General features: G+C 41.9%; 1 protein-coding gene across 1 annotated transcript in view; it reads right to left on the bottom strand.

Annotated features, from left to right (window-relative positions):
* Window positions 1-20,066, bottom strand: part of LOC112229512 (src-like-adapter) — a 37,694-nt gene extending 17,628 nt beyond the window's left edge. The window contains exon 1 of the mRNA XM_024395375.2: window positions 19,945-20,066. The gene's annotated coding sequence lies outside the window, so the exon portion shown is untranslated. The remainder of the gene's footprint in view (window positions 1-19,944) is intronic.
* Window positions 20,067-27,120: the final 7,054 nt, after the last annotated feature.

Here is a 27,120-nt window from a genome sequence, read left to right as displayed (position 1 = left end):
TTTGCACTACCTCTCTTGCACTGACTATGCACACACACTGAACTCTACCCACACACCAGTGGCGGTCGGAGCCGTTTAAGATGAGGGAGGACGATTATTTTTGAGCATGGCCTTATTTCTATTACAGCATATTCGATGACAGTCATTCATATTCCATTCACCCAGCTCAATGTAACATCGCCAGGTTTAGGCTAATATATGATACTAGAATTTTCCCTATACCTACAACCTAGCCTATGAAAGAAAGTTTACAATGCAGGTGCACAGGTTGAGAGAAATATTAGACTAATCAAGAGGTGCATTTGTAAATTCACTCCGGCTATCTGCTTCGATTTCAGAGCACTCTCGTCTGTGTGCCTTGAGTGCAGAATAACTGATGAATTTATGAATGCGCAACACCCGTTGAATTTAACTGGTGTCAGTAAACGTTGGCAAAAATATATAATTACATTGTTGCTAGCTGCACAGTTAGTCACTAACACTCTAGATAACATGATAACAGCATAACCAGCTCTGCTAGGGCGAGTAAAAAGGTCAGAGTGAGGTTTGTGTCTGGAAGTAGCTAGCCAACTTTAGCCAGTTAGCTTTGGTGCTTGACTGTAGTTTATGAGGTCCAAATGCTCGGATCAACCCTACTGAACGCTCCCGAAAGCGACACGCTCTGAATTTATGAACAGACAATCTGACAATGCTCAGATTTACGAAACCTTCATATCATGACCACTAAGAGCTACACATCATTGTCACATAACAATCATTCACCATAGCTCTACTATAACTAACGCATTAGTAAACCCGCTACAATCATGCAGTACAGTGTACAGTCAGCAGCAAGCAGTTTAGCAGATACAGTGGCGCGCCCCGGTGGCAGTACGTTTATAAATCCAAAAGCTTACCTTGACTTGGAAGAGTTCAAGTGTTTGATAGCCATAGTCAGCTAGCTTCTTGGAGCACCCATCCCGTTAGCGGGATCCTTTTCGTCAACATCCGCTGAATTGCAGAGCGCCAAATTCAAATTAAATGACTAAAAATATTTAATTTTCATGAAATCACAAGTGCAATATAGCAAAACACAGCTTAGCTTGTTGTTAATCCACCTGGCATGTCAGATTTCAAAAAAGGTTGACAGCAAAAGCTATCCAAGCGTTTATGTTAGGACATCTCTCTCAGCAGACAAAACAGCTAGCAGCAAAGTAGATTGGTCACGAAAGTCAAAAAAGCAATAAAATGAATCACGAGACTCCCAGTTACACAATTAAATGTTCCTTTTGTTCGATAAAGATTCTTTTTATATTCAAAAACCTCCATTTGGTTGGCGCATTTTGTTCAGAAATCCATAGGCTCGTGCAGGTCATGACGGGCAGACCAAAATTCCAAATAGTATCCGTAAAGTTCGTAGAAACATGTCAAATGTTTTTTATTATCAATCGTCAGGTTGTTTCTACAATAAATAATCGATAATATTTCAACCGGACCATAGCTTTTTCAATAGGAGAGAGAGAGAAAATGTCTGCCAGCCATCCACTGACGCGATGTGATAATTCTCGCTCATTTTTCAGAATAAAAGCCTGAAACTATGTCTTAAGACTGTTCACACCATGTGGAAGCCATAGAGAAATGAATCTGGTTGATATCCCTTTAAATGAAGGGAAGGCATGCAATGGAGCAGGGTGATTTGTTTCTCTTAGGCACTTCCTTGTTGGATTTTCCTCAGGTTTTTGCCTGCAATATCAGTTCTGTTATACTCACAGACAATATTTGGACAGTTTTGGAAACTTTAGAGTGTTTCCTATCCTAATCTGACAATTATATGCATATTCTAGATTCTGGGCCTGAGAAATAGGCAGTTTCATTTGGGTACGTCCATCATCAAAATACTGCCCCCTACACTCAACAGGCTAGCTAACATAGCATCCCTCTCTGTTTGAGACTGGTGTTTGAGTAGGCTAAACTAGCTAGCTGCATTTGATGCTAGCTAAGTAAGTGAAAGTAAAAGGGAAAAAATATATACTACGAAATAAAGCTAGCTCTCTCTCTTTTGCTTCTCCTTAATTTTGGAAGAAATATATTTGTTCAAAACTGTTAAACTATTGTCTTTCTCTCTCTTTGAGTCAACTACTCACAACATTTTATGCACTGCTGTGCTAGCTAGGGGTGGAAGGGGGTGAGAACCATGAGCCTCCTAGGTTTTGTATTTAAGTTAATAAAAGCATAGGACAGAAGCTAGCTCCAGCTACACCATGGTGCTACCCTACAGAGCGCTGCTGAGGCTACTGTGTTTTTTAATTATATATTTGGTGACGTGAATATATTTAGTATAGTTCTATGTAAAAAATGATGTTTTTATTTTTAAGAAATTCACTGAGGATGGTCCTCTCCTTCCTGCCACACACTCAAATATACAGTACTTGCACTGACACCCAAACACACACACACACTCACAAGATGGAGATTTAACCTTTAGTGACACCCCATCCCGGATCCGGGAGCGTAATCATCGACTGACACTAATTAGCATAACGCAACAGACATAAATATTACTAGAAAATATTCCTATTCATGAAAATCACAAGTGAAATATATTGAGACACAGCTTAGCCTTTTGTTAATCACCCTGACATCTCAGATTTTCAAAATATGCTTTACAGCCAAAGCAAGACAAGCATTTGTGTAAGTTTATCGATAGCCTAGCATAGCATTATGTCCAGCTAGCAGCAGGTAACTTGGTAACTTGGTCACGAAAATCAGAAAAGCGATCAAATTAAATAGTTCACCTTTGATGAGCTTCGGATGTCTTCACTCACGAGACTCCCAGTTAGAAAGCCAATGTTCCTTTTTTCCCAAAAATATTGTTTTTGTAGGTGAAATAGCTCCGTTTGTTCTTCACATTTGGCTGAGAAATCGACCGGAAATTTCTGTCACGACAACGCCGAAAATTATTCCAAATTAGCTCCATAATATCGACAGAAACATGGCAAACGTTGTTAATAATAAATCCTCAAGGTGTTTTTCAAATATCTATTCGATAATATATCCACCGGGACAATTGGTTTTTCAGTAGGACTGATTGGAAAAATGGCTACCTCTGTATTTTACGCGAGAATCACTCTGAGAGCCATCAGGTGACCACTTACACAATGTAGCCGCTTACGGGTATTCTTCAACATAAAGGCGTAAAACTACGTCACAATGCTGTAGACACCTTGGGGAATACGTAGAAAAAATAATCTGGTTGATAGCCCATTCACTGCTCAATAGGAATGCATTGGAACGCAGAGCTTTCAAAACATGAGGCACTTCCGGATTGGATTTTTCTCAGGCTTTCGCCTGCAATATCAGTTCTGTTATACTCACAGACAATATTTTTAGAGTGTTTTCTATCCTAAGCCGTCAATTATATGCATATTCTAGCATCTTGTCCTGACAAAATATCCCGTTTACTTTGGGAACGTTATTTTTCCAAAAATGAAAATACTGCCCCCTAGTCACAAGAGGTTTTTAAAGAGAGAGAGAGAGAGAGAAAGAGCAAGAGAGAAAAGCAACACCTGGATCATTTGTAAACTATGGTTAGTTTTAGTACTAACACCTTGCCCTGAACTGCCACTCTTATGGGTAAGAATTGTGATGCCTGTATTTACATGTTGAAGGTTTTCGTTGAGTATCGTTTGTGTGCCAAGTTCTGCTTACTGGCATAGGTTAGGCCGACACACCTTGTTCTTTCGATGGCCATCTCCTTCGTTATCGGGTGTAAGTCTATGATTGTCCACAAGATGTCACAATGTGCTTTTTCTAAGTTGTATGTTTCCTTGCACTCATTCTGTGAGAGTGGGCTTCTGAGGAGGCTACTCAGCCATGTCGACGCTCCAAGCGTGGGAAGGAGGGCCGTGTAGACAACCGGTGACTTGAAAAGAATAACCGGGTGGTCCTGCTTGAATTCACCTTCTTAGATACAGTACTCAACTGTAGCATTGATTGTTAAGAGGTTTCCTTTGTCTTCAACAACCTCGTGTTGTGTTTCGGGGTCATGACTAGTCGTAGACCTCAGCTGCAGCTCATGGTCAACTTAGTCTACTAGGTCAATTCTAAACTCACATGTTTATACCCTAGGGTAGAAAGGAGCTTTTCTATCTTTATGACACACTCTCTGGGTACACCGGGGCGTAGCTAGTTACGAGGCAAGGTATCAGGATTTACTATGAACTCGTTTAGACAACTAAAATCACAGTCTTATCGTCAACCTGGTAGGATTTATGCAAGCTGCCAACCACCACCAGAATGGACAGGGGAGGTCCCGGCTGTGGCTCGCAGTTCCAGACCCGTCGTCCGGTTGTCCAGGCTAGTGGATCTAGGCAGTAACTTATGCAGACGTTAATAAATGAACAACACTCAGGCAAAACATCCTTACATTTCTTTCCCAAATGAGCGGTGTCGTGGCACTAACTGGTAGCTGTATGGGGAACTGGTTTGTGGCTTTATCATTTCCTAATTATCAAAGTGAATTAAATAAAAATGAATAAAAAGACAAACAAAGATGTTCAAAATATAGTTACCACACCTTAATCATCTAATTTTAACTACAGTTGAAGTCGGAAGTTTACATACACCTTAGCCAAATACACTTAAACTCAGTTTTTCACAATTCCTGACATTTAATCCTAGTAAAAATTCTCTGTCTTAGGTCAGTTAGGATCACCACTTTATTTTAAGAATGTGAAATGTCAGAATAATAGTAGAGAGAATGATTTATTTCAAATTTTTATTTCTTTCATCACAATCCCAGTGGTCAGAAGTTTACATACACTCAATTAGTATTTGGTAGCATTGCCTTTAAATTTACATACAAGAATTTACATACAAAAATTGTCCGTTTTGTAGGCCTCCTTGCTCGCATACGCTTTTTCAAGTTCTGCCCACAAATATTCTATATGATTGAGGTCAGGGCTTTGTGATGGCCACTCTAATACATTGACTTTGTTGTCCTTAAGCCATTTTGTCACAACTTTGGAAGTATGCTTGGGGTCATTGTCCATTTGGAAGACCCATTTGCGACCAAGCTTCAACTTCCTGACTGATGTCTTGAGATGTTGCTTCAATATATCCACATAATTTTCCTTCTCATGGTGCCATCTATTTTGTGAAGTGCACCAGTCCCTCCTGCAGCAAAGCACCCCCACAACATGATTATGCCACCTCTGTGCTTCACGGTTGGGATGGTGTTCTTCAGCTTGCAAGCCTCCCCCTTTTTCCTCCAAACATAACAATGGTCATTATGGCCAAACAGTCCTATTTTTCTATCTTCAGACCAGAGGACATTCCTCCAAAAAGTACGATCTTTGTCCCCATGTGCAGTTGCAAACCGTAGTCTGGCTTTTTTTATGGCGGTTTTAGAGCAGTGGCTTCTTCTTTGCTAAGCGGCCTTTCAGGTTATGTCAATATAGGACTCGTTTTACTGTGGATATAGATACTTTTGTACCCGTTTCCTCCAGCATCTTCACAAGGTCCTTTGCTGTTATTCTGGGATTTACTTGCACTTTTCGCACCAAAGTACGTTCATCTCTAGGAGACAGAACGCGTCTCCTTCCTGAGAGGTATGACGGCTGCCTGGTCCCATGGTGTTTATACTTGCATACTATTGTTTGTACAGATGAACGTGGTACCTTCAGGCATTTGGAAATTGCTCCCAAGGATGAACCAGACTTGTGGAGGTCTACAATTATTTTTATTTTAGGTCTTGGCTGATTTCTTTTAATTTTCCCATGATGTCAAGCAAAGAGGCACTGAGTTTGAAGGTAGGCCTTGAAATAAATCCACAGGTACACCTCCAATTGACTCAAATGATGTCAATTAGCTTATCAGAAGCTTCTAAAGCCATGACATCATTTTCTGGGATTTTCCAAGCAGTTTGAAGGCACAGTCAACTTAGTGTATGTAAACTTCTGACCCACTGGAATTGTGATACAGTGAATTATAAGTGAAATAATCTGTCTGTAGACAACTGTTGGAAAGATGGCTTGCGTCATGCAGAAAGTAGGTGTTCTTACCTACACCTGTTGTTTTCACAGCATGTGACAAATAACATTTGATTTGATATATAGATCATTTTAAATATGATGATTACTTTTTGGATCAGCTTGTCTTTCTTGGTTTGATGTTGTATTGTATTGTAGCTCAACATCCTCTCAGTAGATTGAGGTGTAATTTCACAAAAACTGAAACTGTCAGTGTCCACAAAATGACACAGGATGACGCAGTAATAACAGATGCAACACTGCTTGCCTAAAAATGAGTTGAGTCATTATCTTTGAGAAACAAATGGCATAAACAACAGGGACTTTTGGTTTGGAGCGAACCCATAGTCCCTTCCTTTTTACTAGGAATGTGTCTAAATTAAACACACTACAACCGTCCTTTCTCCATGATTTCTTTGTGTCAGAAGTTGAAATGATTTGAACTTTTATGAATGTCGGATAATTAATTGATGTATAGACAGGAAGACGAGGACCATGCAGTTGTATAGATAAATGTGGGATAATAAATTAAGTCTATAAAAATAACATACACTACATCAGGAGACAAAATAAGGAGATGCTAATTAACTACAGTAAAGTCTTGTAAAGCAGTTGGTCTAGCAGATCTTAAAGTAATAGGAAACCTGACATGTTCATCGTAAATTTCCTTCTGTAAATTAATCAAGGATTCCAGGGTGTATGTCCTACACTGAAATTATTCATTGATGTTACAAAATAGGTGGATAATGTCTGGTGAACTTTAAAGAAGGTAGATGATTTGTAGGAATACAGATGACATCAGCCTTGTGGTCAGTGTTGGCTAGAAAGCTATGTTACCTTTACTGTGTTATTGGACTGTGTGTTAACATACAGATGTCCGTCTTCATAGTCAAACCAACACCAGCACAGGAATAAACACAAACAGGGAACGTGTCGGTTGGAATGCCATTTCAATTTCCCCTTAAACACCTTCAAAAAGTTCCAAGTCCACCACAATCCAATATGATTGTTAACCATAAGCTATGGGGTTACTTGTGTTTAGGTCACTCTGCGGCACCAAGGCTATACGCCATGATGCCATAACATCTGCTTTTTTACAAACAGGAGCCCTCAAGCATCTCATCAAATGTCTTATCCACTGCATTCCCATACAATGTTGGCACTCCCGCTGGCAGAGCGCAATCCAAAGACTCCCCAGTAGCCTCCCAAATGGCACCCTATCCCCGACGTAGGGCACTACTTTTAACCAGGACCTATAGGGTAGTAGTGCACTATATAGGGAATAGGCTGCCATGAGGGACTCCATCTGTAGAAGTCATCAAATCATTATCTCTTGCTGATCCTTCCTCACATTCATATTCCTCAACGCTTTTCAAATATGTCAGCTGGATAAACCCTAAATAATGATTTCTGGCACACGCATAATGTCTATTGCTTTCTTAGTGATTTCAACATTCATAATAATAGGAACATTTAGATCCTTGACCAAATTCAATGGCGTAATTGTGGTGAGAGAGTTAAGAGAGCACAGCTATTTACTGTGTAATTAACTTCTGTAACGGGACCATGGGATTCTCATACTACAATAACCTTTAGTCACTGGTCTGGTCTGCCTGGTGTAGGATGAAATACACTGTAGATGCTGTTCTTCGGTTAGTTTAGCATTTACCCCACTAAACGCTTAAGGTTAGTATTTGGGGTGGGGAAGCTGATCCTAGATCTGTACCTAGGGAAAACTTCACCCCAGGGCCCTGGTAGAGCAGGGAGGTGGTGCTGTTCAGGTAATCAAAGACTTTATAACAGTATTATACCTGGCCCAAGATCTATCCTGACTTGGTTGCTTTACTCTCTGATCCAGGAAGTGTACTGTATGTTATATGGTCCTGATCCAGGAAGTGTACTGTATGTTATATGGTCCTGATCCAGGAAGTGTTCTGTATGTTATATGGTCCTGATCCAGGAAGTGTACTGTATGTTATATGGTCCTGATCCAGGAAGTGTACTGTATGTTATATGGTCCTGATCCAGGAAGTGTTCTGTATGTTATATGGTCCTGATCCAGGAATTCTATCTTGCATGGTTCTTATCCAATTCAACATTTTTCGAAATCGACTCAATTATCAAGTTTACATATTCTACTTTGATTTGATCCTTCACAGCTCAAGTCTATATTTTGGGTGGTTCTGATCTTTGCTTTTATACTATGGCACTGATCCAGTCATAGGCCTATGTATATTCTCTAATCTCTATGGCCCCGATCCTTTGTGCTTTATAAATCAAATCTAGTCACACGTTCTCCATGGTTTTGATCTTGTGTTGATGCTCTTCCAGAGTGAAGGGACGCTACAGTGAGTACTGAGTCAAATTAGACCTGAGTGCAAATAGTATTCAAAATATTTTCTGAGGTCTTGGCTGATTTATTTGGATTTTCCCATGATGTCAAGCAAAGAGGCACTGAGTTTGAAGGTAGGCCTTGAAATAAATCCACAGGTACACCTCCAATTGACTCAAATGATGTCAATTAGCCTATCCGAAGTTTCTAAAGTCATGACATAATTTTCTGGAATTTTCCAAGCTGTTTAAAGGCACAGTCAACTTAGTGTATGTAAACTTCTGACCAGTGGGAATTGTGATACAGTGAATTATAAGTGAAATAATCTGTCTGTAAACAATTGTTGGAAAAATGTAGTGTGTCATACACAAAGTAGATGTCCTAACCGACATGCCAAAACTATAGTTTGTTAACAAGACATTTGTGGAGTGGTTGAAAATGAGTTTTAATGACTCCAACCTAAGTGTATGTAAACTTCCGACTTCAACTGTATATTCTAAGGTCAAATGTCGTTCTGTCATGGCCTGGTGTGGTCTAGTGATTAGGGTTTCTGCCTTCAGTGCTCACACATAGGCCTACCATATTGGTGTGGGTTTGATTCTGGCCTGTGCCCTTCTGATAAAATGACTCAATCCCTGATGGACTAGATTTACACATTTCAAATATGGAAATAATAAATAATGTAATACTTTTTTTCTGCTCGTCAAATAGAGAAAGTTTGCAAGTTCAATAATGGTTGCAATTTAGCACGTATTGATGGTTTAACGAGACATCAGATAATCTAGTGCCATCGATGATTGCAATAGGCCCCTTGTTATTTGATTATATTCCAATAGGCTACATTCTGCGGCTACACATTAGCATAAACACATAATGAATTGTGTGAAAAATGATAATAGGCTACTGTTTGTTTCTCTGGCTGAGATGATGAGCTGACTTGGGCCATCAGTTGATTGACAGATGTAGGCCTACTATAGAACAATAAACTTTCCTCCAGTGTGGATGCTCGTACACATTTTAGCCTATATATAATTTGTCGATATAGTCTTTGGTGTGGATTGAAAGCTTGTATTGTGTGGCTTTAATATTTCATTTCGTAAAGCTGACAAGACGTTTATGCAAATAAGCCTATCCAAAGACGATTTCGTTGAGCTGAGACACTTTTCCTTGATGTTTAAATGATCAGACTATTCTTTTTACTACTTGAACACATGGAAGTAAATTACATTTCCTTGTGGGCCTAACCTAGGCTCAAGTACTACTAGACGCAAACTGATGAGGCTCGGAGACTGAAGTACAGTGCTTAGACCACTGCACTACGGCAGTTCACAATGCTTGAGAAAGAACTAAGAATACTATGAATACTGATGATACATAGATACATGTTGTTTTAAATAATTTTATTTGAAGCATTCCCCAAACCATAGTCCTAGTACTAACCTTAACCACTCAGAATTAATGCCTAATCCGTTAACCTTTGAGTTTTTTTTTTAACCTTGTAACCACACAGAACTAACCCTGTTACTATACTATTAATGCATGAAAATTAGACGTTCATCCATGAGTCAAATGGCCGGATTCAAACTCGACCCTTGGTTATGTGTGGCTGTAAATGCTGGACCCCACAGGGATTGAGGAAACCTTAACATTTAATAAAACAGTTGATCTAAAACAACAGATTTTCCCTAACGAAAAATGCATCTACCCCCTACAAATATGTACATTTATTATAATCCACATAAAAATTCACAGGAGACTCTCTGTAGCCTACATTAGGTACAATGTAGGTACAGTGAACATTGTATATACAGCTGACCCCTGGCAGCGATTCAAAATATTTCTTCAGATATTCAAATCCTCCTGCTGCAGGAATCTTTTCTTCCTGCAACGAAAGGGGTCAAATTAAGATCCGACATATGTATCTATGAGCCTGAGAGGTGCAGCCAGCCAGGCAGTCCAGCTGGTGACAGACACCCATTAAGTGGTCTTAATGGGTGTCTGTCTGTAATTAGAACTAGTGATTACAGCATATGGCAGGACACCTGCGTAAGCGGGCACACAGAAACACAAACACACATGCAGCGGCTCCTAATGGCACAGTGGATATAATGCCAGCCTTTATATCCAGGAGAGTACTGTAACTACGGGTTGCCAGTCCCAGACCATTATAAGCAGCGTTGCCAGCCTGAGCCAGCTCATTCTCCTAAATGGCACAGATGCGATCTCTTATCGCCACGGCAACACCCATTACCTGGTCATTATAGGGCTGTTTCTACGGTCAATTTTTATGCTGTTTGTTTTTACTGAGCCCCTGTGAAAGTAGATCCGCCTCTCTGGTTTAGTGCATGTAAAAACACAGCCCTCAGGCAGCTGTATCTGATACAGACTCCGTGTAATGGTGTACAGCCCTGTAATCATGATGTTTTTACACCGTAAATTGTGTGTAATAGCACTGTAAATTAGATATCAAGTGGAAAGATTGTAGATTTATATTTTAGTATCCATAAAAAGTACATATTCATTGTGCATACAATATAGACCACATAGTGTCTTTATACAAATGTGATTAGTTATGTACTAACAGATTGGGCAAAACTTGGGATTTAGCAAAATTGCAAAAGGTTTGAAATCTCATTTGCATTTCTCTAAGAAATGACTAACAACCAGTGTAGCTCTTAAGGTCTACAGAGGACAGGAAAGTGTCTTAGTTTCCACTGGCTACCTTCAAGAATTATTCAACTGCAAACATTCCAGGAAGATCATTGCTTTATTGCTTTTCTGAGAAATGGACCACCGCAGCAATAACTTTTCTTCCCTATTCAACTTTGAATTTAGAATGCATATATTCTGGTAGCCATGGATACATGTCTGTACTCGTCAGGTTCCGAGATAGATGGGTACTTATCTGAACTGCCGTATTAGCTAAAATACTACACTCTGGTTCACTGCAAGTGCATTTCAATGCAGACTGTGTACTTGGTCCATACAATTTGTGACATGCCAATGAGTGACACAGAGTTGGCATGATAGCACAAGCAGACTGTCAACTGTATTTCTCATTTTCTCTGAAATTTACTTTCCACCCATGTGTGGACCTAAACCGAGCGTGACCTGACAGCAAAGTGGAGGTGTATCTGAGGATTTAATGCCCCTGTCTGAGAGGGACCAAAGAGGCGAGACCAATCAGTTTTAGGTCAGTGTCATGGCTCCAACAGGCAGGAGAAAGCAAGGCATTGTGGGGGAGATTAATGTAGAGGTTCTCTCCTCCTCTGTGGATTATTCCTTCTTCTGACATTTGACCCTCTGTACTGCCATCATGCATATTAAAACATTAGAGTTTAACATCCAACAGAGACATAGGGGAATGGATGGAAAATATATTTATTAGGCTAAATGTACAGTCAAATAGTGGCAAATGGTTGGCAGTCTAAGCTTTTGTGTGGAAAATATTACATCCACATCTCTCTCTACTCCAAGAGCAAGAAAAAATGCTATTCCACTGACGCAATCTACACGGAGTGATTCTCTCACATTCCTCAAATTCCAGACCGATGTCTTAAACTTTGAATTTCACCCTTTCATCTAGGTCCATTGAGGTCAGAGTCAGTGGCTCACCGGCCACCCCCCTTTTCACCTCAGAACTATCAGCCTAGATCCCTGTGTCCCAATTCTCTGTTCTTTCTTCCCAATGAAGTGCACACTTATTCTATTCCTTTCATGATTTAACAGGAACTGACTGGTTTAAGAAATCTGCTGGAAACTCTTTTCCTTTTTCTTCACAAATCCATTGCTTTAAAAAAACAGTTATAAACGGGGCTCCTGTCTCACTCACACTACCGCTCTCCCTCGCTCTCCCACTCTGGAGAGACGTGCACCAGCGCACACTCTTCGTATGGGGAAAAGAAAGGCCAGATCATTTGGATGCAGAAGCTTTGGCCGTGACCAGGACAATTTGTATTTGGCACACTAAGCTATAAGTCAGCCTGTCAGCAGCCAGATGTGTTTTGGCGCTGGAATATAAATAGATCTGACCCGAGGTCAGTTGAAGCTCCTTTAGCTCTGACCAAGGGTTGTCATTATCCACAGTCTTGGACCGCTTGCTCATCTCCGCTGACCTCCCCTGTACTTCATAGTCTGTAGTAGTTGATCCCAGATGCAGAGAGAGAGTGGGGGAGAGAGGGAGAGAGGTAGTGTGAGTGAGACAGGAGCCCTGTTTATAACTGGTTCTAACATGCGTCCTTTGTCCTGATCTTGTCCACATTCTGATTGTGCCAAACATTTTAGATGGGTGTAGACGATTAAAAGACGCATTGTGATGTGATTGTGATCAGGTCTTCCTGACCACCTCCTGAGGTAGTCAGGCATGCAATTGTGTCTGTATATCTTACAAGTGTTGATGGATCTAGACTGTGAAAACATTTAAATCATCATTATGTCAGCCATTAAAATCATTGACAGTTATCACCATTGACTTATGGCATCAAAATGTGTCTTAAATACATATTATTTTGAAAGAATATATCTGTCAAATAATTTGCATACAGGGAGGGATCAGGAAATCTGGTCACAATGAGGACACAGTAGATGGATACGAGACACAGTTAATACCATGTGTACACATATTTCTGAAAATGTGGACACAACAGAATGTGGACAAGATCTTGACAAAGGATGCATGTTAGCGCCAGGTATAAACGAGGCTAGAAGGGGAAGAGAGCGAGATGGAGAGAGAGAGCGAGATGGAGAGAGAGAGAGAGAGAGAGAGAGAGAGAGAGAGATGGTCGGCCATAGTGGACTGCCTGCATGTTATTGCGTCAGACAAATTGTTTTGTTTGAAATGTGGTTTTGGCTCCCACATGTTCACGAGGGAAAGAGCTCAACTCTTAAATTCTGTTTAGGAGCTCACTTTGAGAAAATCCCAGTCAGCCACGATGGCTTAGAGATTCCCTCCTCTGATTTTAGCATTAAAAGACTCCAAAAACCTGCCAATAATTTCAGATCCAGTACCATCGTTGGGCCGCGGGTGTGAAAGATTCAGCAGACTGCTGGCATTACACATTTGGCTAAAAGACTTCTGCTGGAGTCACTTTTATTGATAACTTTGACACCTTCTGGAAACAGAAGATACTTTACAGGAATGACAGATGTCCATCCAAATCATCTTGGCTCCTGGACTCTGTCCGCACATTTCAAGGCTGCGTTGAAACAACGACTGGTAAATGATCCAAGACCAGCTCAGTTAATCCCTACCATTGTGACAATGACTCGTCATAATGCTGCATCAAATGTACATGATCTTAGGGGCATTGGCAAACACAATGGAAGTAATTTAATTTATGTACCCCTAATTGCACCGAATGCATCTGTTTATCCTACAGCTATTGTGAGCAGTATTCATGAGCCTATAAACCAGAGTCACACTGTTAGCACTGAGGCGGTGTGAAAGAGTAAGACCACATTATGCAGCTCACTCTGCACTATCAGCTCCAATGTAAACAACATGAGTAAGTCCACCTCTGACAAGCTTCCCAGTAAAGCATTAAAAACAATCAAGCAACCCAGAAAAGTGCTAAAAAATAGGCCATACTAAAATATGTAGCCTGAGAAACAAGGTCCATGAAGTCAATAACTTGCTTGTAACAGATGACATTCATATTCTGACTATCTCTGAAACTCTTAGATAATACCTTTGATGATACAGTGTTAGCAATACATGGTTATAACATCTACCGAAAAGACAGAAATGCCAACGGATGCGGTGTTGCTGTCTGTATTCAGAACCACATTCCTGTAAAGCTTAGAGACGATCTAATGTTAAATACTGTTGAAGTAATATGGCTACAGGTTCATCTGCCTCACATAAAGCCCATTCTTGTGGGAAGCAGCTATAGACCACCAAGTGCTAACCTCAAATCAAATCAAATTTTATTGGTCACATACACATGATTAGCAGATGTTAATGCGAGTGTAGCGAAATGTGCTTGTGCTTCTAGTTCCGACCGTGCAGCAATATTTAACAAGTAATCTAACAATTTCACAACAACTACCTTATACACACTAGTGTAAAGGAATGATTAAGAATATGTACATATAAATAAATGGATGAGCGATGGCCGAACGGCATAGGCAAGAGGCAGTAGAAGGTATAGAGTGCAGTATATACATATGAGATGAGTAATGTAGGGTATGTAAACATTACATAAAGTGGTACTGTTTAAGTGACTAGTGATACATTTATTACATCCAATTATGAATTATTAAAGTGGCTAGAGATTGAGTCTGTATGTTGGCAGCAGCCACTCTGTGTTAGTGATGGCTGTTTAACAGTCTGATGGCCTGTAAAAACTGTTAAATCCCCTCGGATTGATGAGAAATTGAAAACTTGTATGGTTGAGAGGGATGAGGCAAAAGGTAATTAAGTCTGGCAGCCCAACTGATTGGCAAACGCACTGCAAATTAAGAAATCATGTGACTAAACTAAATAAAAAGAAACTACACTATGAAACAAAGAGAAATTATATAAAGAATGATAGTAAAAAGCTTTGGGGCACAAATTGACAAAAACAAATCCAGGATGCTTAAAGGGAAGGACACTCAACAAAGCACAGCATTTACACAAATGACTGATTATTGGCTGAGAGAAATTGATGATAAAATGATTGTGGGGGCTGTCTTGTTAGACTTCAGGAATTCCCCAGGGTAGCTGTTTAGGCCACTTGCTATTTTCAATTTTTACTAACGACATGCCACTGACTTTGAGTAAAACCAGAGTAACTATGTATTGCGGATAACTCAACACTATACACGTCAGCTACTACAGCGACTGAAATGACTGCAACACTCAACAAAGAGCTGTAGTTAGTTTCAGAGTGGGTGGCAAGGAATAAGTTAGCCCTAAATATTTCTAAAACTAAAAGCATTGTATTTGGAACAAAACACTCACTAAACCCTTAACCTCAACCAAATCTTGTATTAAATAATGTGGAAATTGAGCAAGTTGAGATGAGTAAACTGCTTGGAGTAACCCTAAATTGTAAACTGTCATGGTCAAAACATATGGATGCAGTAGTAGCTAAGATGGGGAGAAGTCTATAATAAAGCAATGCTCTGCCTTAACAGCACTATCAACAAGGCAGGTCCTACAGACCCTAGTTTTGTCGCACCTTGACTACTGTTCAGTCGTGTGGTCAGGTGCCACAAAGAGGTGACTTAGGAAAATTGCAATTGACTCAGAACAGGGCAGCACATCTGGCCCTTGGATGTAGAAAGAGAGCTAATATTAATAATATCCATGTCAATCTCTCCTGGCTGAAAGTGGAGGAGAGATTGACTTCATCAGTACTTTTATTTATGAGAGGTATTGACATGTTGAATGCACCGAGCTGTCTGTCTAAGCCACTGGCACACAGCTCGGACACCCATGCATACCCCACAAGACATGCCACAAGGGGTCTCTTCACAGTCCCCAAGTCCAGACAGACTATGGCAGGCACATAGTACTAAATAGAGCGACGACTACATGGAACTCCATTCCACATCAAGTAGCAGTAAGATTTGATTTAAAAAACAGAATAAAAAACACCTTATGGAACAGCGGGGAATGTGAAGCAATACAAACATTGGCACACACACACACACACACACACGGATTTAGTACTGTAGGTATGTGGTAGTGGTCGAGTAGGGGCCTGAGGGCACACAGTGTGTTGTGAAATCTGTGAATCTATTGTAATATTTTAAAAATTCTATAAACTGACTTAATTTTGCTGGCTCACAGGAAGAGTAGCTGCTGCTTTGGCAGCAGCTAATAGGGATCCATAATAAATACAAATACTTCAACTGCTGGCATTTGATAAAACAGAGCCAGGAGATAGGAAAAGATCTGACCGCGTCACACACACATCTCGATTGAATCTACTCTGCCTTCATCCCATATGGAAGGTATGCATATGGCACAAAAATTCTAAAGAACAACCCAGAAAAAAAACACAGTGGCTGTTACTTAATAGATGCATTGTTAAAATTAAGCACCCAACTTTCCACAGACCATTAATACTCGGAAATGTATAATTTCCTAATTACAACAGTTTTCCAGATAACATCCTCCTTTCACAATGCGGGAAGAAAAGTAGCCAGTGTAAAATAACCATTGTGTTGGTGTAAAAAGGCCAAATCTCCACCATCAACACCATAACTTAATCCTCCATGCATCCGAGGAATGAAAGGAAGGCGATTGAATTGAACTGTTGCCTGACAGCCATTTAAATACCTGCAGGCTCTCTGAGTGATTGTGATAAATAGCTGCTGAAAGCGTTGACAATTCCTCAACCTCTGTATAATCAGTCTTATGTGTCCATCAGTTACTGCTGCCAAACATTGACTAATTGGGTTTTTAATGGAAACTCCTTAAACACATGCACACACGCGCGCACCTACACACACACACAGTAAAGAGGCTGCTGTGAATTTGACTAACTTATAGGCCGCTCAGTGGCAAGTACAATTATGTATTTCATATTACAGTACATCTACTGTAATATAAATATGGTATCAAAGCAAGTACTGTGTAATGACACACAGTACATCACCGTAAAATGTACTTTATTATACTGAACAAAAGTCAACACTACCGTAATCAGAATTAATTATATTAATTGAGGGGAGCTGATTCTATTTACTGTAATTACAAGTGATTGATGCAAGCAAGTTGGCTGCTGGGTAAAGTGTTTACACGTTACAACATATTAATGAACATTTTGTGTTTTATATCTTTTGCACATCTAAAGGCCTTAACACAGGCTTCCAAACTGTCAGTGACTACAGGGCAAAACAGACCAAAAGCACATGGCCAAATGCTCAACTTGCTGCCACTCTAATCTGTCCCCTACACATGTTAAATTGATGGAGCACTATAACCACATGGGAGTTACATTGGTACAGAATTCTTACTCACGAGTGCAATAAATATAGCCTCTAACGCAGCTCCCCTCAAAATATGTTAATGAGCCAGAAACAACAATGTCATGTACCCACTTGTGGTCAAAAGGTTTTCGGCGCTCCAAAGATACGGTATGGTACTGTATTCTGTAGGGTGGAATTATAATACCATTTGAAATACAGCAACTATTCCCACAAAACTTTCCTGGTTCGATTCCAGGCTGTATCACAACCGGCCGTGATTGGGAGTCCCATAGGGCGACGCACAATTGGCCCAGCGTCATCCCAGGTTAGGGTTTGGCCGGGGTAGGCCGTCATTGTAAATAAGAATTTCTTCTTAACCGACTTGCCTTGTTAAATAAAAATACAACAAAAAAATATGTTGAGTTTACAGTATGTTAGGCTATTATACAACCAAGGTAAAGCTGAACCAACTATATCTCACAGGGATGCTTGTGGTTGTTCCCCTCTACACACAGAGTGCCTGAAAGGCTGCTTTTGTTCAGTTGTAGAGACGATGGTGATGAATGTCCTTCGTCGGCCCATAGGAGAGCTCTGCTTTTTTAGACCTGGCAGCATCCTAAATCCCTGCCTTTGTGTCGGTGTCACCTCTCTCCTTCCAAAAACACCCCACTGGGCACAGACGTCAGTTCAACATCTAGTTTTGATTTACATTTGGTTGAGTTGTCAACTAATGTGAATTCAACATGAAATCAACAAAAATATTTGATTGAGGTTAAAAGTTGGATGAAAATTCCCTTGGCAAGTCCAATCAATTTTCCATGTTGATTCAACATTATTACAGAGCTTTTTTTTATGACGTGGAAACAATGTTGATTCAACCAGTTTTTGCCCAGTGGGACAGAGAGGAACAAATCAAAGTAGGCCTCATAAAGACAGTGTGTCAGGTTTGACAGCAGAGTTCATTACTTGTGCCCTTTAAATTCTTAGAAGAATAAAAACCTGTCCAGGCATCAGAGGCTTATGAGCAGGCAAGGCCTCTCTCCCACATGCCAAACACTTTGGCTCAGCGCCAGGCCTATCTCCCACGTGGCAAACACTTTGGCTCAGCGCCAGCATTTGTGATACATGTCTGAGCCTGGCATTCAACCCCACAGAGAAAGGACAAGGCTGGTTTGAGCCTGGCATTCAACCCCACAGAGAAAGGACAAGGCTGGTTTGAGCTTGGCATTCAACTCCATAGAGAAAGGACAAGGCTGGTTTGAGCCTGGCATTCAACCCCACAGAGAAAGGACAAGACTGGTTGTTTATTTTGCAGGGAGGAACTGGACAGGACTCAAACACAAGTTGGTGCCCAGTTTTTGAACCAAAAGGCAGTCAGTCAAATCCCCAAATTAAATTCAAACAAAGTGTTATAAAGACAAGGAGCATTATTTATCCACCTGTCAATGCCATAATTTGCCATATCTGACAAAGATACTAAGTCTGAGCTTTGGCTAAAAAATTATCTCAGTTTTGCAAAGGACAGAGATGGCAGCCATACTTTTTATGTCAACAGGGATGTTTTAAATAACAGCTCGCCTTGCTCCAAATCCAGATCCTCTCAAATCAAGTGTCAAAACACATCAAGCATCCCATGATCCAGCCAGGGACCTTTGGAAGCCTCCCAAAAGGCACCCTATTCTCTATGTAGTGCACTACTTTTGACCAGGGCGCATAGAGCGCTGGTCAAAGGTAGTGTACTATATAAGGAATGGGGTGGTTTTTTTGCCTATTGGGTTTTATATATTTATTGATTTATATCTTCCAGCGTGTGTTGTGACAGGAGAGGCTCATAGCACATATCGGGATATAGGCCCTAAGGAGGCAGCTTGGTCTCAGAACAAGAATGTCTCATTAATCATATTGGATTATCTGCTGAGGGAGTGATCTACTGGAAGGAAATAATCTACTGTGGAAAAGTGATATGTTGAATGGAAATGATAAACTACTGATTTAGAGAGAAGATTATGATAACTCTTCAAAGTGTTTGGAATGAAAAAGTAAGGAATAATTGTCTAGTTATTATCCTATCAAGTGCTGTAGCTGCTGGATCTTTATGGTGTGTGTGTACTTAGTATTTGTATTTATTGGGGATCTCCATTAGCTGTTGCCAAGGTAGAAGAAGCTACCTTTCCTGGGGTCCAAACACATTAAAGCACTTACATTACAAATAAAACAAAATAGTGCATCATATAATATTATTACACAACTACATATCTAAAATAGAAAATGTATAATACCACCATAAAACAATATTACAATGTACTTGTGTGTGCCTGTACCTGTGTGTGTGCCATTTCACAGTCTCCGCTGTTCCATAAGGTGTAATTGAAATCTGTTTTTTAAATCTGCATTGAAATGGCCTGAAGAGGTATGGTGCCTTTTACTTCAGTGTAAATTAACTGGTAAAGCCCAAGAGGTTTTGTCAGCGCTACCTCTTGAAGACAGTTTGAATTATGAAGGGGTCAAAGCTACTGTTCTTCGTGCCTATGAGCTTGTGCCTGAGGCATACCGACAGAGATTTAGGTCTCATAGAAAGTCTTCTAGTAAGACATGCTAGAGACAAGGGGAATCTGTTTGATAAATGGCATGCTGCTAGCAAGGTAACTGATTTCAACTCTCCCCGGGAGTTAATCTTGTTGGAAGAATTTAAAAATTGCTTACCCGAACGCATTGTAGTTTACCTAAATGAACAGAAAGTATCCTCCCTGTCAGAAGCTTCTGTGTACAAAAGCGTGTTTTCGGCTCATACTGAGAGTAGAGCCACTGAATTGTCTACTTTTAGCCCTAGTCGGCCAGTAGTATATCAAGCACGCCAGAAAAATGAGCGTCCCTGTTTCTATTGTCATAAGGTGGGACATATGATTAATGACTGCTTCCTGCTAAAACACAAACAAGGGATGCCTATTCGTGCCAAGCCGCCAACAGGAGTTGGTCTTATATTGTTTATATTATCTGATGTTTTGCCCTTATCCGACAATACATACTGTGGTTCCAGTGTGTTAGTTCAGGGTATTGAAATGGGTTTTGTCCCAGTGCCATTGCACTTTGTGAAGGTACACACTGAGTTAATCAGTGGAATATTCAAAGTGGGGTACGTCCTATGTTGCCAGTAAAAGGTGTGACCTTTATAATGGGTAACAATATTGCCGGAGGAAAGGTAGTACCCGTATTGAAGCCTATGCTCTCACAAAGGAAGCTCTGTCTTCCTCACAGAGGAGTATGTAAGATTCGTAACTCCTGATGTGTAATAGAGTTACTTGTAGTCATGGCTCTGTGTAGTACTGTGTGCCTTCCATAGTCTGTTCTGGACTTGGGGACTGTTCAGAGACCTCTGGTGACATGTCTTGTGGGGTATGCATGGGTGTCTGTACTAGTAGTTTAAACAAACAGCTCGGTGCATTCAGCTTGTCAACACTTCTTACAAAAACAAGTAGTGATGAAGTCAATCTCTCCTCCACTGTGAGCCATGAGAGATTTACATGCATATGATTAAAGTTAGCTCTCCGTGTACATTTAAGGGACAGCCGTACTGCCCTGTTCTGAGCCAATTGTAATTTTCCTAAGGCTCCTCTTTGTGGAACCTGACCCCACAACTGAACAGTAGCCCAAATGTGACAAAACTAGGGCCTGTGTGTATATGCGTGTGCCTGTTTTTCTCTTTGTGTGTCTGTCTATCCACATATTCAGATAGAGGTTCTGAGATAGTTGCTTTGGTCCCAGTCCCAGGGCACAGAGCCAATATTCTGAGAGTTTTAATAAAATAACTGTTGTTTTTGGCAAGGCTGTGGCTCGCAAATGTCTGTGTAACATGTCATGACTTTCCATTCAACAACAAATGAAGACATTAATAGAAGAATGTACATGTTTTTTATGTAAATGGACATTAACAGGATTTTGCCATCTATAAATACCAAATACTAATGGCCAATGATTAACACAGTGTTAATGTTCCCATTACTTAGTACTGTAGCAACACATCCCTCAAACAAATCCTCATAATTCACATGTATTACAATAAAAACACAGATTTTCCCTATACCCATCATGAGATTGCTACAGCCTGGCCTATGAATGACAGTTTACAACGTAGGTACACAAGTCGAGAGAAAATGGTGACACAGTGACACAGTGACACATTCAATACCGTCTTGCACACTCTTCTATTTTTTTTAATAAGCTTAATATTGTGGAAAGATTGTTGCTTCCGTCAATGTAATTGTCTGCATCATTTACAATCCTCCATACATTTTTTTTGTAAATATATATTTTCCCATAGACATACACATATTTTTTTAACCTTAATTTAACTAGGCAAGTCAGTTAAGAACAAATTCTTATTTTCAATGATGGTTCTGCCCCAAATGTTCAGGGGCAGAATGACAGATTTGTACCTCGATTTTTCAACTTGGGGATTTGAACTTGCAACCTTCCGTTTACTAGTCCAACGCTCTAACCACTAGGCTACCCGGCGCCCCATATATTCATATACATACCACATACCTATATAGACATACCTAATTAAAAAAATAATAATAATATACCTTTATTATTCCCCGAAAGCCCTTACCACCCTTCCCCAATTGGAGTAAACTAATAAACAACACTTAGGCTTCTACCTTCAGTTTATACATCTTATACACATTTTACAGACAATCTATTTTACAATAGTAATATTTTGTTTGTTTTTAGTCCTTCCTCTTTTTCAAGCAGAAATGAGCTTCCTGCAACACTAACTCAAAAAAGTTCTGGGACACTGTAAAGTCCATGGCGAATAAGAACACCTCATTCCAGCTGCCCACTGCACTGAAGATAGGAAACACTGTCACCACTGATAAATCCACCATAATTGAGAATTTCAATAAGCATTTTTCTACGGCTGGCCATGCTTTCCACCTGGCCACTCCTACCCCGGTCAACAGCACTGCACCCCCAACAGCAACTCGCCCAAGTCTTCCCCATTTCTCCTTCTCTCAAATCCATTCAGCTGATGTTCTGAAAGAGCTGCAAAATCTGGACCCCTACAAATCAGCCGGGCTAGACAATCTGGACCCTTTCTTTCTAAAATTATCTGCCGAAATTGTTGCCACCCCTATTACTAGCCTGTTCAACCTCTCTTTCGTGTCGTCTGAGATTCCCAAAGATTGGAAAGCAGCTGCGGTCATCCCCCTCTTCAAAGGGGGGGACACTCTTGACCCAAACTGCTACAGACCTATATCTATCCTACCGTGCCTTTCTAAGGTCTTCGAAAGCCAAGTCAACAAACAGATTACCGACCATTTCGAATCTCACCATACCTTCTCTGCTATGCAATCTGGTTTCAGAGCTGGTCATGGGTGCACCTCAGCCACGCTCAAGGTCCTAAACGATATCTTAACCGCCATCGATAAGAAACATTACTGTGCAGCCGTATTCATTGATCTGGCCAAGGCTTTCGACTCTGTCAATCACCACATCCTCATCGGCAGACTCGACAGCCTTGGTTTCTCAAATGATTGCCTCGCCTGGTTCACCAACTACTTCTCTGATAGAGTTCAGTGTGTCAAATCGGAGGGTCTGCTGTCCGGACCTCTGGCAGTCTCTATGGGGGTGCCACAGGGTTCAATTCTTGGACCGACTCTCTTCTCTGTATACATCAATGAGGTCGCTCTTGCTGCTGGTGAGTCTCTGATCCACCTCTACGCAGACGACACCATTCTGTATACTTCCGGCCCTTCTTTGGACACTGTGTTAACAACCCTCCAGGCAAGCTTCAATGCCATACAACTCTCCTTCCGTGGCCTCCAATTGCTCTTAAATACAAGTAAAACTAAATGCATGCTCTTCAACCGATCGCTACCTGCACCTACCCGCCTGTCCAACATCACTACTCTGGACGGCTCTGACTTAGAATACGTGGACAACTACAAATACTTAGGGGTCTGGTTAGACTGTAAACTCTCCTTCCAGACCCATATCAAACATCTCCAATCCAAAGTTAAATCTAGAATTGGCTTCCTATTTCGCATCAAAGCATCCTTCACTCATGCTGCCAAACATACCCTTGTAAAACTGACCATCCTACCAATCCTCGACTTTGGCGATGTCATTTACAAAATAGCCTCCAATACCCTACTCAACAAATTGGATGCAGTCTATCACAGTGCAATCCGTTTTGTCACCAAAGCCCCATATACTACCCACCACTGCGACCTGTACGCTCTCGTTGGCTGGCCCTCGCTTCATACTCGTCGCCAAACCCACTGGCTCCATGTCATCTACAAGACCCTGCTAGGTAAAGTCCCCCCTTATCTCAGCTCGCTGGTCACCATAGCATCTCCCACCTGTAGCACACGCTCCAGCAGGTATATCTCTCTAGTCACCCCCAAAACCAATTCTTTCTTTGGCCGCCTCTCCTTCCAGTTCTCTGCTGCCAATGACTGGAACGAACTACAAAAATCTCTGAAACTGGAAACACTTATCTCCCTCACTAGCTTTAAGCACCAACTGTCAGAGCAGCTCACAGATTACTGCACCTGTACATAGCCCACCTATAATTGAGCCCAAACAACTACCTCTTTCCCAACTGTATTTAATTTTAATTAATTTATTTATTTTGCTCCTTTGCACCCCATTATTTTTATTTCTACTTTGCACATTCTTCCATTGCAAAACTACCATTCCAGTGTTTTACTTGCTTTATTGTATTTACTTTGCCACCATGGCCTTTTTTGCCTTTACCTCCCTTCTCACCTCATTTGCTCACATTGTATATAGACTTGTTTATACTGTATTATTGACTGTATATTTGTTTTACTCCATGTGTAACTCTGTGTCGTTGTATCTGTCGAACTGCTTTGCTTTATCTTGGCCAGGTCGCAATTGTAAATGAGAACTTGTTCTCAACTTGCCTACCTGGTTAAATAAAGGTAAAATAAAAAATAAATAAAAATTTCTGATGTCCATCCAGTTTGATTTCTATTTGTAACTGTGCTATTTCACAACATTTCTGAACCTGTATACATTTTTCAGGCCCTGTATGTTATACATTGGTTATCTTGTTATTAGTCCCACCCTTCAGCTCCATTCAATCCCTCCCATCTATCGCTCAACAGCATCCATTTTGGATTTCTATTTGCCATATATTTTTCAACTGTGCTGTGATGCTTCACAAAGGTACTGAACCTTTCTATTCTCATATCTTCTACGGATTGTAAATGAAAAATAAAAAATTTTGCTAAAATAATTATTATATTATTGATTGACTATGACATTTCAAATCACCCAGTATTGCTGTCTGCAGCGTTAGTTCTAGGCAAATGTTGCAATTCTTCAGCCATTCCTGGACCTGTGACCAAAAACAAGCTACATATGGACAATACCAAAATGAATGAGCTAATGACTCTGCCTCCTCACAATCTGCAGAGCTGGGAAGATTGTATCGCCCATATATATAACATCCCAGTGTTTTGCGTATCAATTCATAAACCATGTGCCATGGAATCTCTTCCCAACTATTTAGCAATTTACATGGATGGCACAGCTGTCAGTTTTTTGGTCCTTAAATGAAATCGGTATATGTTTTTATTTATCACACTTTTTTAGCCATTTATGTTCTTTAATACATACAATACGACATACAAGTTCCTTTTTTCCCTTCTACTTGCCCCCATTTTTGTGGTAATGCTGCAATTCGTTGGTTGTAATTTTTGGTAGAGCAGACATTTCCATATGTCTGTTGTCACACCCTGGTCAAAGTATTTTGTGTTTATCTTTATGTATTTGGTCAGGCCAGGGTGTGGCATGGGGTTTTTGTAATTGTGGTGTGTTTGTCTTGGGGTTTTGGTGGTGGTATTGGGATTGTAGCTTAGAGGGTTATCTAGCAAAGTCTATGGCTGTCTGGAATGGTTCTCAATCAGAGGCAGGTGCTTATCGTTGTCTCTGATTGGGAACCATATTTAGGCAGCCATATTCTTTGAGTTTGTCGTGGGTGATTGTCCTTAGTGTCTTACTTGTACTCGCTGTTAGTTTGCACTAGATAGGCTGTTTTCGGTTTTCATTACGTTTATTGTTTTGTAGTGTTTAGTGTTTAGTCGTGTTTACGTTTTGTTTAATAAATATGGATTGCAATCGACACGCTGCAGTTTGGTCCGACTCTCCTTCATCACCACTAGAAAACCGTTACAGAATCACCCACCAACCAAGGACCAAGCGGCGTGGTAAACAGATGCAGCAGCAACAGCAGCAGCAGGAGAAGCGACAGGTGCAGCAGGAGCAACAGCAGCAGCAGCAAAGGCAGCAGCAGGAGCAAAGGCAGCAGCAGGAGAAGCAACAGAGGCAGCAGCAGCATTGGGAGAGGCTGCACTCTTTGGATAAATGGACTTGGGAGGAGATCCTTGACGGACAAGGACCCTGGGCAGAGCCATGGATGGAATTGGAGCTGTCGGCGAAGCAGAGTGCTGAGTCTGAGAGTGTGGAGGATGTATTGGACAGAGTAGAAAGAAAGGTGTGGGCTTGGCATAGCATGCACGGCATACCAGTGCCAGCACCACGCATCAGGCCTACAGTGCGTCCCACCTGTTCAGCGCTGCCGGAGCCTTTCTCCTCTACAGCGCTGCTGGAGTCTCCCGCCTGTTCAGCGCAGCCAGAGCCTTTCTCCTCTCCTGCGCGGCCGGAGTCTCCCGCCTGTTCAGCGCAGCTGCCAGTCTGTAAGGAGCTGCCAGTCTGTAAGGAGCTGCCAGTCTGTAAGGAGCTGTCAGTCTGCACGGAGCTGCCGGTCTGCACGGAGCTGCCGGTCTGCACGGAGCTGCCGGTCTGCACGGAGCTGCCGGTCTGCACGGAGCTGCCGGTCTGCACGGAGCTGCCAGTCTGCACGGAGCTGCCGGTCTGCACGGAGCTGCCAGTCTGCACGGAGCTGCCAGTCTGCACAGAGCTGCCAGTCTGCACGGAGCTACCAGTCTGCAAGGAGCTGCCAGTCTGTAAGGAGCTGTCAGTCTGCACGGAGCTGCCAGTCTGCACAGAGCTGCCAGTCTGCACGGAGCTACCAGTCTGCAAGGAGCTGCCAGTCTGTAAGGAGCTGCCAGTCTGCACGGAGCTGCCAGTCTGCACGGAGCTGCCAGTCTGCACGGAGCTACCAGTCTGCAAGGAGCTGCCAGTCTGTAAGGAGCTGCCAGTCTGCACGGAGCCGCCAGAGCTGTCAGCCTACGTGGAGCAGCCAGAGCTGTCAGTCTGCATGAAGCAGCCAGAGATGTCAGTCTGCATAGAGCAGCCAGTCTGCATGGAGCAGCCAGTCTGCAAGGAGCTGTCAGTCTGCAAGGAGCTGTCAGTCTGCAAGGAGCTGTCAGTCTGCAAGGAGCTGTCAGTCTGCACGGAGCTGTCAGTCTGCACGGAGCTGTCAGTCTGCAAGGAGCTGCCAGGCTGCAAGGAGCAGCCAGTCAGCACGGAGCCGCCAGAGCTGTCAGTCTGTAAGAAGCCGCCAGAGCTGTCAGCCTATATGGAGCAGCTAGGGCCGCCAGTCTGCCCAGCGCCGCCAGTGCCTCCCGTCTGCCCAGCGTCACCAGTCTGCCCAGCGCCGTCAGTCTGCCCAGCGCCGTCAGTCTGCCCAGCACCGCCAGTCTGCCCAGCACCGCCAGTCTGCCCAGCGTCGCCAGTCTGCCCAGCGCCACCAGTCTGCCCAGCATTGCCAGTCTGCCCAGCATCGCCAGTCTGCCCAGCATCGCCAGGCTGCCCAGCGTCGCCAGTCTGCCCAGCGTCGCCAGTCTGCCCAGCGTCGCCAGTCTGCCCAGCGCCGCCAGGCTGCCCAGCGCCGCCAGATCTGCCAGTCAGCCAGACTCTTCCAGATCTGCCAGACTCTTCCAGATC

This window comes from Oncorhynchus tshawytscha, linkage group LG31 (assembly GCF_018296145.1).
Source record: "Oncorhynchus tshawytscha isolate Ot180627B linkage group LG31, Otsh_v2.0, whole genome shotgun sequence".
NCBI lineage: Eukaryota > Metazoa > Chordata > Actinopteri > Salmoniformes > Salmonidae > Oncorhynchus > Oncorhynchus tshawytscha.
This window is presented reverse-complemented; position numbering and strand designations above follow the sequence as displayed.